Source organism: Lactuca sativa, chromosome 6 (genome assembly GCF_002870075.4).
Source record: "Lactuca sativa cultivar Salinas chromosome 6, Lsat_Salinas_v11, whole genome shotgun sequence".
Taxonomy (NCBI): domain Eukaryota; kingdom Viridiplantae; phylum Streptophyta; class Magnoliopsida; order Asterales; family Asteraceae; genus Lactuca; species Lactuca sativa.
The window spans coordinates 2,952,463-2,968,263 of NC_056628.2; positions in this window are offsets into that span (position 1 = coordinate 2,952,463).

Genomic DNA, 15,801 nt, shown 5'->3' on the forward strand with positions numbered 1-15,801 from the left:
TCTAAGTTGTCTTCAAATAAGATCCTAACATATATCAAGGAGTCAATACCATTGGCTAACACGAAGCTAACTACTTAACGTGGACCCGTAAAAAATAATTTATTTATGCCTTTATGGTAACATATACCCCTGTAAGTGTGACCCCTTTTGGGTAATGAATGTCTTGATTCTCCTCATTGGGGAACTTATAGTAATTTTGTCATGATTCCTTTCATCGGAACCTTATAGCAACGTTGTTGTGATTCCCCTCATAAGATAGAAGAGAATACTTGGTCCAACTTTATGGCGTGGTTATTGTTTAATTTAGTGCTTTCATTGGGAATAAACGTTCAGCTGTATATCTGATTTTCTTGTATTGTATAATCATTTTTTCATCTGGTGTTACGTCCATAGCAGTCTAGATTGCTGTGGGGTCTGTATGTTATTGAATTGTATGGCTTGTATTGTGGTTGACAAGTGTTGGAAGGGATGTTGACTGAGTTCTTGTAGGTCGGCGGGATGATGGTTGTATTCCATATAGGCCTATTGAGATGTTGGCCATGAGTCTTAATACTTGTGGTTAGATGATACCAAGATCGGTGTTGATTCGTGAGATTCTCGTTCCAATGATTAGATGGTGTCACGACATATCGTGAACCATAATGGATATGAATTAAATGCATGAGACCTTAGGCTCTTGATTCGTTAACCTTTTGGAATAATTAGGATTTAGGGCAATATGATATCATTTTTGGTGGCTTAGTGGCCATCCAGTTTGGGTCGGGCATTGGTATGATGTTGACTTGTTGGAAAAGTCATGGTTGTTTATCAACAATCCATTGTTGAGTTTCTTCTTAAAGGAGACTTGTTCGTTTTTGTAAGAATGGTTCCAGGGGAGTTAAGTTACTAGTGGCGAAGCTCGTTGTAGGTCTCTGGAATTAATTGTCAAATGGTTGTGCACCTGAGCTATTATAGGATTTTGGATGCCACGCAAGATTTTTGGATTGGTCATGGTTATGCTTGTGGTAGTGATGGGTTAGTGATGGCTTATCAAGAAATCAAGTGTGTACTTGGGGTCTTTTGGGCATAATTTTCAGATTTGGGATTTGCTAAAATTCACGATCGGGGTGTTTTAAGTATTCATTCTGCATGGTTAGTGGTGTTCCTAGTCAAGGTCTATTGGTAGGTATGACGAATGGATGATCACTAGTATTTAGGTATGGTTTCAGGAGTTAGACTAATGAGTTTTCATTCTTCTAAATTATATTGATGGATTGGGTTTGTAGTTGCAGTTTTAAGAGTTTCTCGGTTTGAGTGGTTTTTGTTGTGAGTTGGGTCTTACAGTTGGGGAGAAAGAGGTAGTTGTTGCAGTTGAGTATATTCAAGTGATTGGATTGTTTATTGGCATCGGTTAGGTTCCGATTGGTCTCTCGAATTTTTTTATGGATGCTTTGATTTTATGAAGTTTTTGATGGGTTTTGGTCCTAAGAACATCCTATGTGCTCATACAAACCCTAATGCTTGGATCTAGGTTTCTCTATTGTACATGCAAGTTATCCAAGACTATAAACCCTAATTCTAGCATATGGGAATCGATATTAACATATAATTAGGTTTAAGATGTTACCTTGATTGTTATGTTGCAATAGCAATCCCAAATCTCCTTGTATTGACTTTAGAAAGCTGAGAGTCACAAGTGTCACTCATCTAATGGGTTACAAACATCAAGAGCAAATGGAGAAGATATAAAGAGAGAGGGGAGGTATAAGAATTCATCCCTAAGAAGCCTTGGGAAGGTCTGGACGAATTATGAGCCAAAAGGGTGTTGATATATAGGTGTAGAGATAGGGTTTCAGTCCTTATCCTTATCTAGTTGCTTGCCTACCAAGCAACCCATAAGATAAGCCTTGAATCCTTATCATGGTCGAATTCTAAGGCCTTATCACCTCAAATTCGTCCAACCCATCCTTAGGATAATCCTTACCCTATTTTGTAACTATCACATAATTACAATTCAGCCCCTCTAGTTTAATTAATTACATTTGATCACAAAATTAATTCTTAATTAATTATTGACCAATATTAGTTAAACAAATATGATTTCTCCTTTAATATATTATTCTTATAACATATTAATAAATCATAATAACGTCTCTCTCTATTTATTTCTCCAATCAAGTTGCTTTGGTGAAGGCAACCCAAAAGGACCATGCACCATCGGGTCAAGTACATACCAAAATAGTTATCGACTTAGACACTAATCCAATAGTCTCCCACTTGGATAAGTATAATAACTATTATGCGTATGACTTCAGATCCTGATATGCAATCGTAGCTTTCCAAAGCCGTTGTTAACTCTGATCCTATCAGATACGCGTGTCCTTTAGATAAGGGATCATATATTCCTCCATTCTAGATATCATATGAGATATGATTTCAAATCATTCTCTTTGTACGATATCTCGATTCCCAATTTATGACAACTGACTAATTGAACAAATCAAATTAGCCCTAGCCCGACCGAGCATTTACGTTTGTCATCACTAAACCATCGAGGGGCCCAAAGATATCGCTTTTATCCTACTTTGAATAAAAGGAACGGATAAACTTTGATTCAATGCTCGCTTGCACTTACTCACCAAATCACACACAATAATATGTTTTATAACACCAAGTTACTGGTGCGTTTACATATTATCAATGTGCAACCGATTTGCAAGATACAACTCACACATCACGGTTTCAAGAATATAAGATGTTATCGTCTCACCAATCACTCGTGATACAATCCATGTAGTGATCCAAGTGAGCGTGGGTTTAATCCAATGCTCAAATTCATATTCATAAGCACTCATAAACGTTGCAGCAAACATTTGCTTATGTCTAATACTCTTTTAGACATTCCACACACCAATTCATGACAATCTTCATTCATACTTACTTCCAACATATGAACAACTGTGGCCCGTTCGAATAATTCGATGATTCTTAATAAACTCAATTATTCTGGAAGTCAAAACATGCAAAGTGAAACACAAGAATAATACTAATCCCATATGGCCTCAAACCTTTGAGTATAAATAAAACTCCTTTTATTTATCACCATACCGATTACTCATTATTTGTCATTTCGGGTAATCAACTTCTTACTTGAATTATTACACTTGTCCCATGCTCCTAGCATGCACACAATGTTTACCTATGGTTCTTACTTTGTGAAATAGATCAAATTGAACACACTTCCAGTCATTCTCATTTCACAACTCCAAATCCTTTTTCATAAGTGGAAGAATATCAAATTCTTGCTACTTATAGAATATGCTAGATTCTAATATTCTATGTAACGATCATTTCGTAATGTCACTGCACCAAAGTCACAAAGACTATTGCCAATGATATTACAAAGTCTTCTATCGGGGATTGTCACAAGACAATTCCTTAGATATGATGTCTCTCACTCAAAGTACATTCCTTTGAACATCCTTTTGCATAAAAGTTTCTAATCTAGTCATAGATTTTTCAATATTCAATTCCCAATATGGATACATTTCCATATTTTCCATATGACAACTTATTCTTAATAGAATCTTATCCATTCATAATAATGTCGATATGTTCCATCCAATATGGAAACAATTCCATATTTTCCAATACTATACTTCCAACTACTCACAAGCGACCAATCCTCGTCGAACTTTGGATTGTCCTTTGATAGTTGTTTAATTGTTTTAGTCAAAACCAATTCTAGTCCCTTTTCCCTCTAAATGCTCTAGACATTTGAAAAAATTTTATAATGGTCAAACATTAAAGCATTTGCAATCGATCCTATACCCGAAGCGTATGAGACACGACGCATAATGTTTTATTTGCTATGTTCTCAAAATTTGAATTGTGAAGAGGAATGCCGTAATCATAATCGAAATTTTAAGAACACACTATGTACCCTTGACTAAATTTATTAACATTTCTCAACCTAATCCTTTAGATTTGAAATGAAGCATAATATTCTCTCCCTTAATTATAGCAAAACAACTTTACAACCCTTACGACCTTGCAAGGTATAACTCTTATTTTCTATAATTAATATTGCCAACTTGCAATACGTGCCTTAATAATCATACAATCATAACTTTTATGCTCCCACTAGCTTCGACATGTATTCATAAACATCTTAACTTTCAGAAAAACAATGCTTATTGAATTTCTTAAGTTCATGTTTCTAATACTTAGTGCTTTGATAATCTTTTATCAAGGCTTCTTGAACTTATACACCTTTGCCTTCGATAGTTCATATGTGTGTCTAAACTTTTAAGACTAATTGCCAAACCTCACAATTCAAATTAAGGAAAGGGATACCGTAACCATAATCGAATTCGAGAATGCAATTTTACAATCACTATCTTCTTAAAATCTTTCTTAGTGAAATCATTTCCTCACAATCATTTTCATGAAGGAGGAAATCTTATGGCACTTAGATTTAAACAGTGTATGTGTTCCTATCCATGTGAATTTGTTAAAACCAAGGTTTACGACAAATTGAAACTTATATGGATCGAACTTTCTTAATCTTGATTTCTTGCCTTATGGTAACACAGCTGCCCACCATGTCTTCCAAGTAGTTAAGCAGTTCACCTTTTCCTATCAATGTACCTTTCATTTATTAAGGTGCTTTGCCTTTTATGCGTTCAAAATGAGAACTCATAGAACTCACATGCATAATTAACTCGATTGGATTGGCACAGAAACAAAATAATGTCATCACGATAGGTTGTAAACCTTAACTCGTGTGCTAGTGATGATCGATAAGGTTTATTTGATTTGTTTTTGAAACCTTTCAAGACCATTAAGACTCCCACTGACTCCTTGACATATAAGATTCTCTTGTCAATAACCATTTCTTGACAAAAAAATATTCAAGAGTTAGTGTAGCTTTTATCAAAACACTTCATAAATTGGTCCTAGTTGGTCTTTGTCTTATCCAAGACATCACAACTTTCCACATTTAATGAATGTTATAAACCTTCTTTATACTTATCACTCAATGTCACAATCTTAACTTTGAGACTTGTTTTGGAATGAAGTATGATTGACTTTTTGATTTAACCATTTCTTCAATTCTTGATTCCTCTTCTTAGACATACAATTGTACTAAGACTCACTTAGAGGATCAATAGAGATATGGTTCTTAGTCATTAAGACCTATCATAAAGCATAATAGCTACTCTCCCTTCTTCTTAGAATGGAGAAACTTTTATCTTTCTGCCTACATGATTCTTCTTATTCATTTTGCTATTGATTAAAACCTTTTTAATCAATTATGAATTACACTTAATCTTATAAGTATAATCATATTTACTGAACTTTTAGTAAACCATGACGAATATCTTGTTACTCTTATGGTGGACTTTGACCAACACATGACTTTGTGTACTCAATATCCTAGTCCTTCACATGACACGTTGTCAATGAATTCGTCTAATTTCCAAATATGAAATTTCTCATTCTTCGTGCAACCAAGTTGCATGATTCCAAATTTCTGTCCAACTGAAACTTGGGCGATGAGAAACTCTCCCTATTTGGTAAATTCTCGACTTTTCCATAAACACCATAAATAAGAATCATATCCATTTGTTGTAGAAATATGCAAACACCAATTTTCATAACGATTTCATTGCAAGGAAATAAACAAATAAATAAATAAGTCAAACGAAAATTTATTTTATTTATATAAGCAGCGGAAAACATTTGTCCTTACAATGCAAAATCCATTGAAAACTATGTATTTCAAAAGGAAAATTTCTAACAACTCTATCATAACTATCTAAGCTCAAAATCTAATCTTCAAGTCCATGCGACCAAGATCCATTCCTCGTGATTAGATTCATCTTGCTCTTTTACCAAACTTCCTTTCTTTTCACCGATCCTGCAAAACATTCAAATGCAATCTTATCACATCATGTATTAAGAATCAATGAATAGGAACTTAATGGAGTTAGATAGTGGATTTTACCTGAAGCGTAGCCATACTCCTTGACTCTCCCATCTTCTGGACTCTTCAGGCTCTTTGGGCAGACTTGTATCCAACGCCCTTTCTTTTGGCAGCAAATGCAGGTCGGTTCTCCTAGAATGTCCTCGGAAGCATGGTCGGTTAACTTTTCCAACAAATACGCTCCATTGCTTCGCCAAATCATTTCTGATTCAGCAGCAATGAGCATGTAAGTTAGGTCAATGAGGTTGTCGTCATGATCCATCATATAATACTTTCTTTTGAACTCATTATATGATTCAGGAAGTAACTGCAAAACCCAATTCACAGCCAACTCATCTGGGAATGACACACCCAACATTATCAACCTATCAATGTGTGATTTCATTCCTAGAACGTGGGTACACACGGGTTTACCATCTTCATGTTTCATTTCCAAAAGGGCTTTAGTGATATTGAACCTTTCAATTCTTCGATCTTGTGGGTTGGGGAGAACAATAGGAGGAGGAGGAGGAAGTGAAGCATGATTTCTCGTTCCTCGATTGAATCGTGGAATACCATCTTCATGTGGAATGCTTGTTCCACGGGATTTGGGAAGACCATAGTTGTCGAACTTTGACATCTACAAAACGGGAGAAAAACAAATTCAAGTTAGTTGATTGATTGAGTCCTTAGTAAATCACCCAAATGAAATACTAAGGCTAGGACCCAACACAATATTCTACAACTCGGGAGAGGGATGCCGTAACCCAAATTGCAGAACATTTGAAGGTAAGTGAATGACGATTCACTAATTTCCACCATGAAAAACGAAAAAGAAATTTTAAGTTTTAAATCTATGAAAACTCCTAGATCCTTTGAGATTCATTGAACTTTCAATGACATGTTTAAATCTCGATATGCCCCTCTAGTTTGTGACTGGGATGCCGAGGATCACAAAGCGGGTGTGAATAACCATGCAAACTTACATGGTGCCCTCACATGTTACAGTCACCTATTCGATGTGCCGGTAAACCACACACGCTCCACCGAACTATGATAAACATTGAGTCACCCTTTGCCACCTTTGCTTAGAACCATTTAGTGTGCCGGTAAACCACACACGCTCCACTAACGTCTTCGCAAGGGTACAAAGTGTAATTTCATGGAATTGTATCAATTCACTTTGCCTAAGTAACTAATATTGGGAATTTGAAAAACATTTAGTTACTTTAGTAATTCATTATACTTATAATGGAAGGTTTCGTTCTATCTTACCCGTTCGGCTAACGACCCTACACTAGTCAAGAGTGCGGTGGGTAAGAGTGGATACCCATTCAATCGCCATTTTATAGGTAATTTCCTTAAACACCCCTTATAGACCAGCTTCGTGAATGAGGCATACTAACGGTAAGACTGACTTTTACTCATAAATATATGTAATGTTAGACTTTTAATGTTATATATAGTATAGGGTGTATTTTACACTTTCAAAATACTAGGTGGTCTAATTTAACAATTATACTTTTAATTCAATTAAACTGTAAACCTAAACTTTTATGGATTTATTAAACCTCTTTTAATTATACATTTTAATTAATTAATAAAACCATAAGGGTGTGATTTGAACTTTTTCAAAACAATAATAAGGTTTTAGAATTTAACATTCCTAATTAAACTTTTAATCAACTTTTAAATTCCAAAACTTGAGGGCAAGTTTTGAAACATTTCAAACATTAGGGTTTAGAATTTAAATATACATCAAAATTAAACAATTAATCAAAATTTAAATTCCAAAACTTGAGGGCAAGTTTTGAAACATTTCAAACATTAGGGTTTTAACTATTTAAATTTCAAAACAATAAAACTTTTGGGTTCAAATTTAAACTATAAAACCTAAAGGGGGAAATATGAAACTTTTCATAACAACAAGGATCAAATAACAAATAATCTAAATTAACATTTAATCACATAATTATCCATATTTGATTTATTTAATGATTTCTTGCAAAACAAGTTATCAATTTAGTCAAAATAATTAATCAATTATCACATAAGGAAACAATTATCTTATTAATTGATAAAAATCTTCAATTAGATCAAGAATATAGTCAAATATATCATAAAATCGGATTTATATTGATCTAATATGATAAGGTAACTATCCCAAAGCAAAAACAGCAAGAAATCCCGAGATATGCTCCATCTGACGAGTTGACTCGTCGAGTCAGGCTTGGACTCGTCGAGTCTGCATGGACTCGGCGAGTTCAGCTATGGACTCGGCGAGTCCAGCCTCCAGAAACCAAAAAATCGAATTTTTCATACATATCAAGCATCAATACAATAGAAACCAGTCTAGGCTCTGATACCACTGATGGGTTTTGGTCCTAAGAACATCCTATGTGCTCATACAAACCCTAATGCTTGGATCTAGGTTTCTCTATTGTACATGCAAGTTATCCAAGACTATAAACCCTAATTCTAGCATATGGGAATTGATATTAACATATAATTAGGTTTAAGATGTTACCTTGATTGTTATGTTGCAATAACAATCCCAAATCTCCTTATATTGACTTTAGAAAACTGAGAGTCATAAGTGTCACTCCTCTAATGGCTTACAAACACCAAGAGCAAATGGAGAAGATATAAAGAGAGAGGGGAGGTATAAGAATTCGTCCCTAAGAAGCCTTGGGAAGGTCTGGACGAATTATGAGCCAAAAGGGTGTTTATATATAGGTGTAGAGATAGGGTTTCAGTCATTATCCTTATCTAGTTGCTTGCCTACCAAGCAACCCATAAGATAAGCCTTGAATCCTTATCATGGTCGAATTCTAAGGCCTTATCACCTCAAATTCGTCCAACCCATCCTTAGGATAATCCTTACCCTATTTTGTAACTATCACATAATTACAATTCAGCCCCTCTAGTTTAATTAATTACATTTGATCACAAAATTAATTCTTAATTAATTATTGACCAATATTAGTTAAACAAATATGATTTCTCCTTTAATATATTATTATTATAACATATTAATAAATCATAATAACCTCTCTCTCTATTTATTTCTCCAATCAAGTTGCTTTAGTGAAGGCAACCCAAAATGATCATGCACCATCGAGTCAAGTACATACCAAAATAGTTATCGACTTAGACACTAATCCAACAGTTTTGACATCCCCAAAATCATTGTCAGAAAATACCCATTTCATTTATACTTTTAAAATAATTTCAGAGTAAATCCATTGATTTAAAAGAGTTGTGGAATTTGTCCCCAAAACATTACATGATAAAATAAGATTTATCAAAGCGTTTCTTAAAGAAATGTATTTTCATTATATATCAAAACTCAGGATGTCATGTTCCGATAGAGACACAAAAAACATAAACAATAAAACATAAACCTTACGCAGTTATATACAACTAATGGTCTATAAACAAAAACATCTTCACAAGTTCTCCAACTTATGCTCTCGCGCCACTACCTATAATACAAAGAAACTGAGTGGGTCAGACTTGGGACCTGGTGAGCATATAGGGTTTTCAACCCACAATAAATAATTATATTTAATTTCACCAACCAACAATAACCCGATTACCCATTCCCGTTATCCTCACTTTACGTCCCTATGACAACAACTATTACAAGGGACCTAATTTAGGATTTTCATCGGGACGAACATTACTGCAAAGGGGTTTCCTTGACAATAGATGTCCTAAAGGCAACCATGAGAGGGATAGAGTACACCGGTGAACACATCGTTCACAACACCTACACGTTATGAACCTGCCAGCGTTCCACTGGACAGTCTAGAAAGAGTTTGTGGTCGTCATCCATACTCCACTAGATGACTAGATTAAAAACAACATCGAGGTCTCTCATCATTTTATTTCATCACACATCCACTATCTACCCATGTCTACCCAACATCTTTGTAGATAAAATATATACATATATATATATACAACATAACACATGTATAAAACATTCAATCAATACTCATTTCAAATAACACATAACATAGAAACACACAACACATATTTTATAGATAATACTTCGTATTTATGTGTCAGAAGAAAGTAACTACACACCCACTTGATAAGACGATGATCGTACAACACCTCATCTCTTAAAATAATGTTTTTCGATAAAACCAGGACGTTTTCTCCAAAACCGGGCTTTACGCGGGCAGAGTTTCGGCTCGGAAACTTTACTTCTCGGGATCCTCGGGGCTTTGGGACTTGCTTCGGTTCTCGGGAATGATACCGGGGCTTCGGGGGTAAAGCTTACACGTAAAACGAGGTAAAACGGGAGAGAGAGGAAGAAATGAGCAACAAAACTCGGCTGCCCATGACCTCTATTTATAGGGGGGATGAGCATTAGATTACGTTGGGCGTACTCCCTCTACAAGCAGTACGCTGGGCGCACGCTTCGGATCAGGCCTAATGCGTCATGGCTTACAGAGTCATGCACTTGAGTATTGGGTCAGGTCGACGTGGCCCATTTAAGTTCATGCATACGGGTACGTTAGGCGTACTCCATTATGCTTAGCGTACACTGACATACCAAACTTCAAAATTATGTAACTTTCGCATACGAGATCCGTTTTCGACGTTATTTATATCCACGCATAGATGAGACTATGCTCTACAACTTTTGTTTAGACTCCGTCGGCTAATTTTGACTTTATTTTTATTATATTATTTTTAGTAGGCCGAGACAGAAAAACTCCGTTATAAAATCATAACTTCTTCATCCGACGTCCGTTTTCGTATGTCATTTTACCGTTGGACTACTAACGACGAGATCTTTGATTCTCTTTTAGATTGTTTCGGCCAAATATCACTTGATCTTAATCTCGAGATTTGGGTTGTATACCGCTAAGTTGAAACTTAGAAAAATCACAACTTCCTCATACAAAGTCAGATTTGGACGTTTTTTTTTATGCACGCTTTCGGTTTAACGTATTCTACAACTTTCGTTTAGATCACTAAGGATAGATATCACTCTATCTTAAATTCGTATCTTACGTCATACAGTGTCGTGTCGGTTCTGTCGCGAAACTTCGGCAGGTCATAACTTCTTCGTTATAACTCGGATTTCAGCATTCGTTATATATCCGAAACCCTTGTCACGACCACTACAACTTTCTTCATAGATATTGGGCTTATCTATTATTTTATTATTACGCTTATTTTTATTCTTAATTCATTTAAGCCACACAATTAAGCATAAAACACATAATACTCAAATAATACATTCTTATTATTTCCAAATGAGTTACAAAGGTTAACCTAGACTATTACATCAACATTAATGCCTAACCCATAAACACGGGCGTTACAGAAGTGGTTAGAGGAAGCATATGGATTGTATTGGTGTTGTTTTCAGAAATTATAAACAAGACGAATCAATTTGAATGACGAAACCCAGTTTAAGTGTGGGAGAGTTGTAGAATCCAGTTTCAGGATGTTTCTAATTTCGGGATTTCGAGACATAAATTTGATTGAGTCAAGATTTTGGACTTCAAGAGAATATAATTTAGACATTATTAGATGTTGATAATGTTCGTTTAAGTAATTTAAGCCCTTGAAAAGTGTGAATTGGAGTCAATGGGTAAAATGGTAAAAGTGATATTTTTGCATGTATTAATAAATCAAGCTTTGTATGATTTAAGTCAAAAGTAATTAGATAAATTATGTGGCTTGTAAATACATTCGCATGCATATGAAGATCACTGAAAATGGAGTTAGAACGAAGAAGTTATGATTGTTTAAAGTTGAAATTTGAAAGCCAGGAATTAATCGTAAAAGCGCAGGGCACCCCGACCTAATGGTTACGCATGTTTAGAGTATTTTTGGGTTATTTAAAGGCCATTAACCTAGGGCTTCATCATTTTCAGCCTCTACCTCCTCTATAACACCTCTATTGCAACCCTGGCATCCATTAGAGTGTTTGGAGCTCATTTTCTCTCCTAAATCCATTTTGGTATTCTCTTAACGACCATTTGATGCTTTGTTTTAGTGGTATTGTGCTCTAGAAGGAAGAAGAACAAAAAAAAGTTGGTCTTTGAAGCTATGCATTTGAAGTATTCAACCCCCATTTACCTTTTATACCTTTGTAAGTCACAAAGCTCCAAGCTTTATTGTGTTTTATCTTTAGAGATGTGAATATATGGACTTTTGGTCCATTTTAATGAGTTGTGGTCCTTTGGTGGCTTATTCCATAGATTTTGAAGAGCTCTTGAGCTTTTGATTGATGTTTGGGATGATATATGGTCATTTGGTGGAGTAGATAATGCATGGATGTGACATCCCCATTTTCACGGCCAGAAAAGACCGATTTGTTTATGCTTTGTTTTATAAAATCAGAGTAATCTTTTAAAGAAAACAGTTGCGGAATTTGTTCCCAAAACAAAATATGATAAGAATTATCAAAGCATTTCTTTAAAGAAATGTATTTTCATTATATAACAAAATCTCAGGATGTCATGTTCAATACAGACCAAAAGCATAAACAGAACAAAATAGACCTTACAACAGTTATTCATAACTACTGGCCTATAATCCAAAATCTCTCGTCAAGTCCACCAACTTATACTCTTGTGCCATTACCTGTAATGCAAAGAAAACTGAGTGGGTCAGGCTTGGGAGCCTGGTGAGCATATAGGGTTTTCAACCCACAATAATATAATTATTATATTCAACCATCAAACAATCAACTCAATTACCCATCCCTATTATCTTTCTTAGGATTTTACCCAAGGAATTCAACTACCCGTCATTCATTCATTCCTAAGGATTGACCTAAGGAATTAGCACAAACTTCCATTGCCACATAAGGCGCATCTGCCAACATTATCCTTTAAGCGCCTCTGCCAGGATTACGCCATACACTATGAGGCGCGACTGTCAGGTTTATGACATTCTCTTTTAGGCGCATCTGCCGACATTATCTTATAAGCACATCTGCCAAGATTATCCTATAAGCGCATCTGCCAAGATTATCCTATAAGCGCATCTGCTATTATTATGACAATCTCTATTTGGCGCATCTGCCAAGATTACGACATTCACTACTTGGTGCATCTACCGATATTATTCTCAAGCGCATTTGTTAGTTTTATGACATTCTTTAATTGGTGCATCTACCAATATCATTCTTAATCACATTTCATACCTCATCATTTTATCACATACCAACTATCTCATCTACCCATGTTCTACCCAATATATTTGTAGATATAGAATACATATACAGTTTAACTCATTTAAAAACTATATAAAACATTCATTCCATACTCATCTCAAATAAACAACAATATATAAACACATAGCACGTATTTTATAACAAATACTTCATATTTATGTGTTGGAAGAAAGTAACCACACACTCTCCCAAACATATACTTAATACATTCAAACAATACTTGTATTATACCCGTGTTTATGAAAGGGACTATACACCCACACATATAAACAACTTTATATTATACACATAGCACGTATTTTATAGAAAATACTTAATATTTATGTGTTAGAAGAAAGTAACTACACACTCACTTGATCAGAAGATAATCGGGCAGCACTACAGCTTGCAGAAGTAGTGTTTCTCCGTAGATCTGGAAGATCTTCACAAAAACCGGCTCCTCGCGGGCAGCGCTTCGTCTCGGGAATAACGCTCTTCGGGATCCTCGGGGCCTCGGATCTTGCCTCGGGGCTCGGAAATATTACCGGGGCTTCGGGGTATAAACGACATGCAAAACGAGGTAAAAACTAGAGAGAAGAAAGAGTTTGAACAAGAGAAAATGGTTGATTTCGAGTTCTATTTATAGGCTGAGGGTCTGGGATTAAGTGGGGCGTAATCTCAAATTACGCGGGGCGTACTCGAGTTATGCAGGGCGTACTTTGACATCATTGCGTGCGTCGACTGGTGGCACTCGAGTATTGGTCAGACAAGTTGCATCCGACTGAGTACGCTGGGCGTAATTTGATTCGTCGAACTTCTAAATTGCGTAACTTTCGCATACGAGCTTCGTTTTCGACGTTCTTTATATCCACGCGAAGGTGAGACTACGCTCTACAACTTTCGTTTAGACTCCGTTGGCTAATTTTGACTTTATTTTTATTATATTATTTTTAGTAGGCCGGGACTGGAAAACTCCGTTATAAATTCATAGCTTCTTCATCCGACATCCGTTTTCACCTATATTTTTATTGTTTCACTACAATTGACGAGATATTCGACTCTCATTTAGATTGTTTCGGCTAAAAACCGCTCGATCTCAAATCGAGTATTCGGGCTGCATACTGCTAAGCTGAAACTTAGAAAAATCATAACTTCCTCATACGGAGTCAGATTTGGACGTTCTTTTTATGCACGCTCACGGTTTAACGAACTCTACAACTTTCGTTTAGATCACTAAGGCTAAATATCGCTCTAACATAAATTCACTTTTTACGTCGCGCTGTGTCGTGCTGGTTCTGTCGCTAAACTTCGACAGGTCATAACTTCTTCGTTATAACTCGGATTTCGGCGTTCTTTATATGCACGAAAACCTTGTAACATATACTATAACTTAGTTAAGATTATTCATTCTAAATAATCTTTCATCAAAAATTCATTTTTGACGCCTATCGTCTCTAAATTGACTAGCCCTGATCTACGGGCGTTACAATGGAAGAGCTCTCTTTACTCCGCGCATAAAGAACGATGGGTTTTTGATCAATTCACAACGTAGGGTTTTAGATTTTGGAAGTTTGTAGTCTTATAATAGACAAAGTTAGAGACTTTATCCATTTAGACTTCATGTTGATTTAGATATGAAAGTGGAATACTTGGACTTACTAGATTAAGACAAGAAAGATGCATTTTTGGACTTTATGAGACTTAAAGTTGAGATCTAGTTGGCTTAGAGTGTCTTAATGGTAAAAGTTTGAGTCACCTAACTTTTGAAATTGTGCTCATTTAATTGCTAAAATGTTAAAATAAAGTTATAAAACAGGTTATAAAAAACTTAAAAAAAAAAAAAAACTAACCAAATTAACAAAAATACAAAAGTTAAGTGACTAAGAAAATGTTTCATGACCATTTTGGCATAAGTCTATAAGTTCAGTGACCTTTTAAAACTTAAAATGAGTTAAGTGCCCAAATGAACACAATTCTAAAAATTAAGTGACCAAATATGTCCTTAACCCTTAATATAAACAATAAGAAAATCTATTTCAAGTAAATTGAAGAGTTTTTAGGAGTTCTTAACTTTTAGTTTGTATGTTTATATTAGACAAAATTACATAAATGATCCTTGTAGTTGGCAAAAAAAATACTACTATAACTCCTTATGAAGAATTTTAAACACGACTGGTCTTTGAGAATTTTAAATGTTGCACTAAAAGTCGTTATGGCTAACACCATTAGAAATGAAGGTTAAATTCCTATAAAATGACCAAAATACCCTTAAATATTTATTTTTTATATGCTTAATGAGGTTTTATAATTTTTTTCTCTCGATCTCACTTTATCTCTTTTCATACTTACACCTATAACATCATTTTCCTTTCCTCAAGTTCCATCCCCACTTTTCTCATTGCTCGCATCAATCTCCCCTCTATAATCACCAACTCGGATTAAACTCCATGCTTATGTTTTAATCCATTTTTATAATCTCCTATCCTAATTACATGTCTCTCTCCCGACCTTTTTTGGCAAATGCAAAACCAAATTGGAGATGAAGAGAGAAAGAAAGAGGGAGAGAGAGAGAGAGACAGAGAGAGGGGGGGGGGGGAGAGGGAGAGGAAGGAGTTAGAGAGGGGACACTATGTCGATGGTATATGGGCATGTGTCAGAGTTAGAT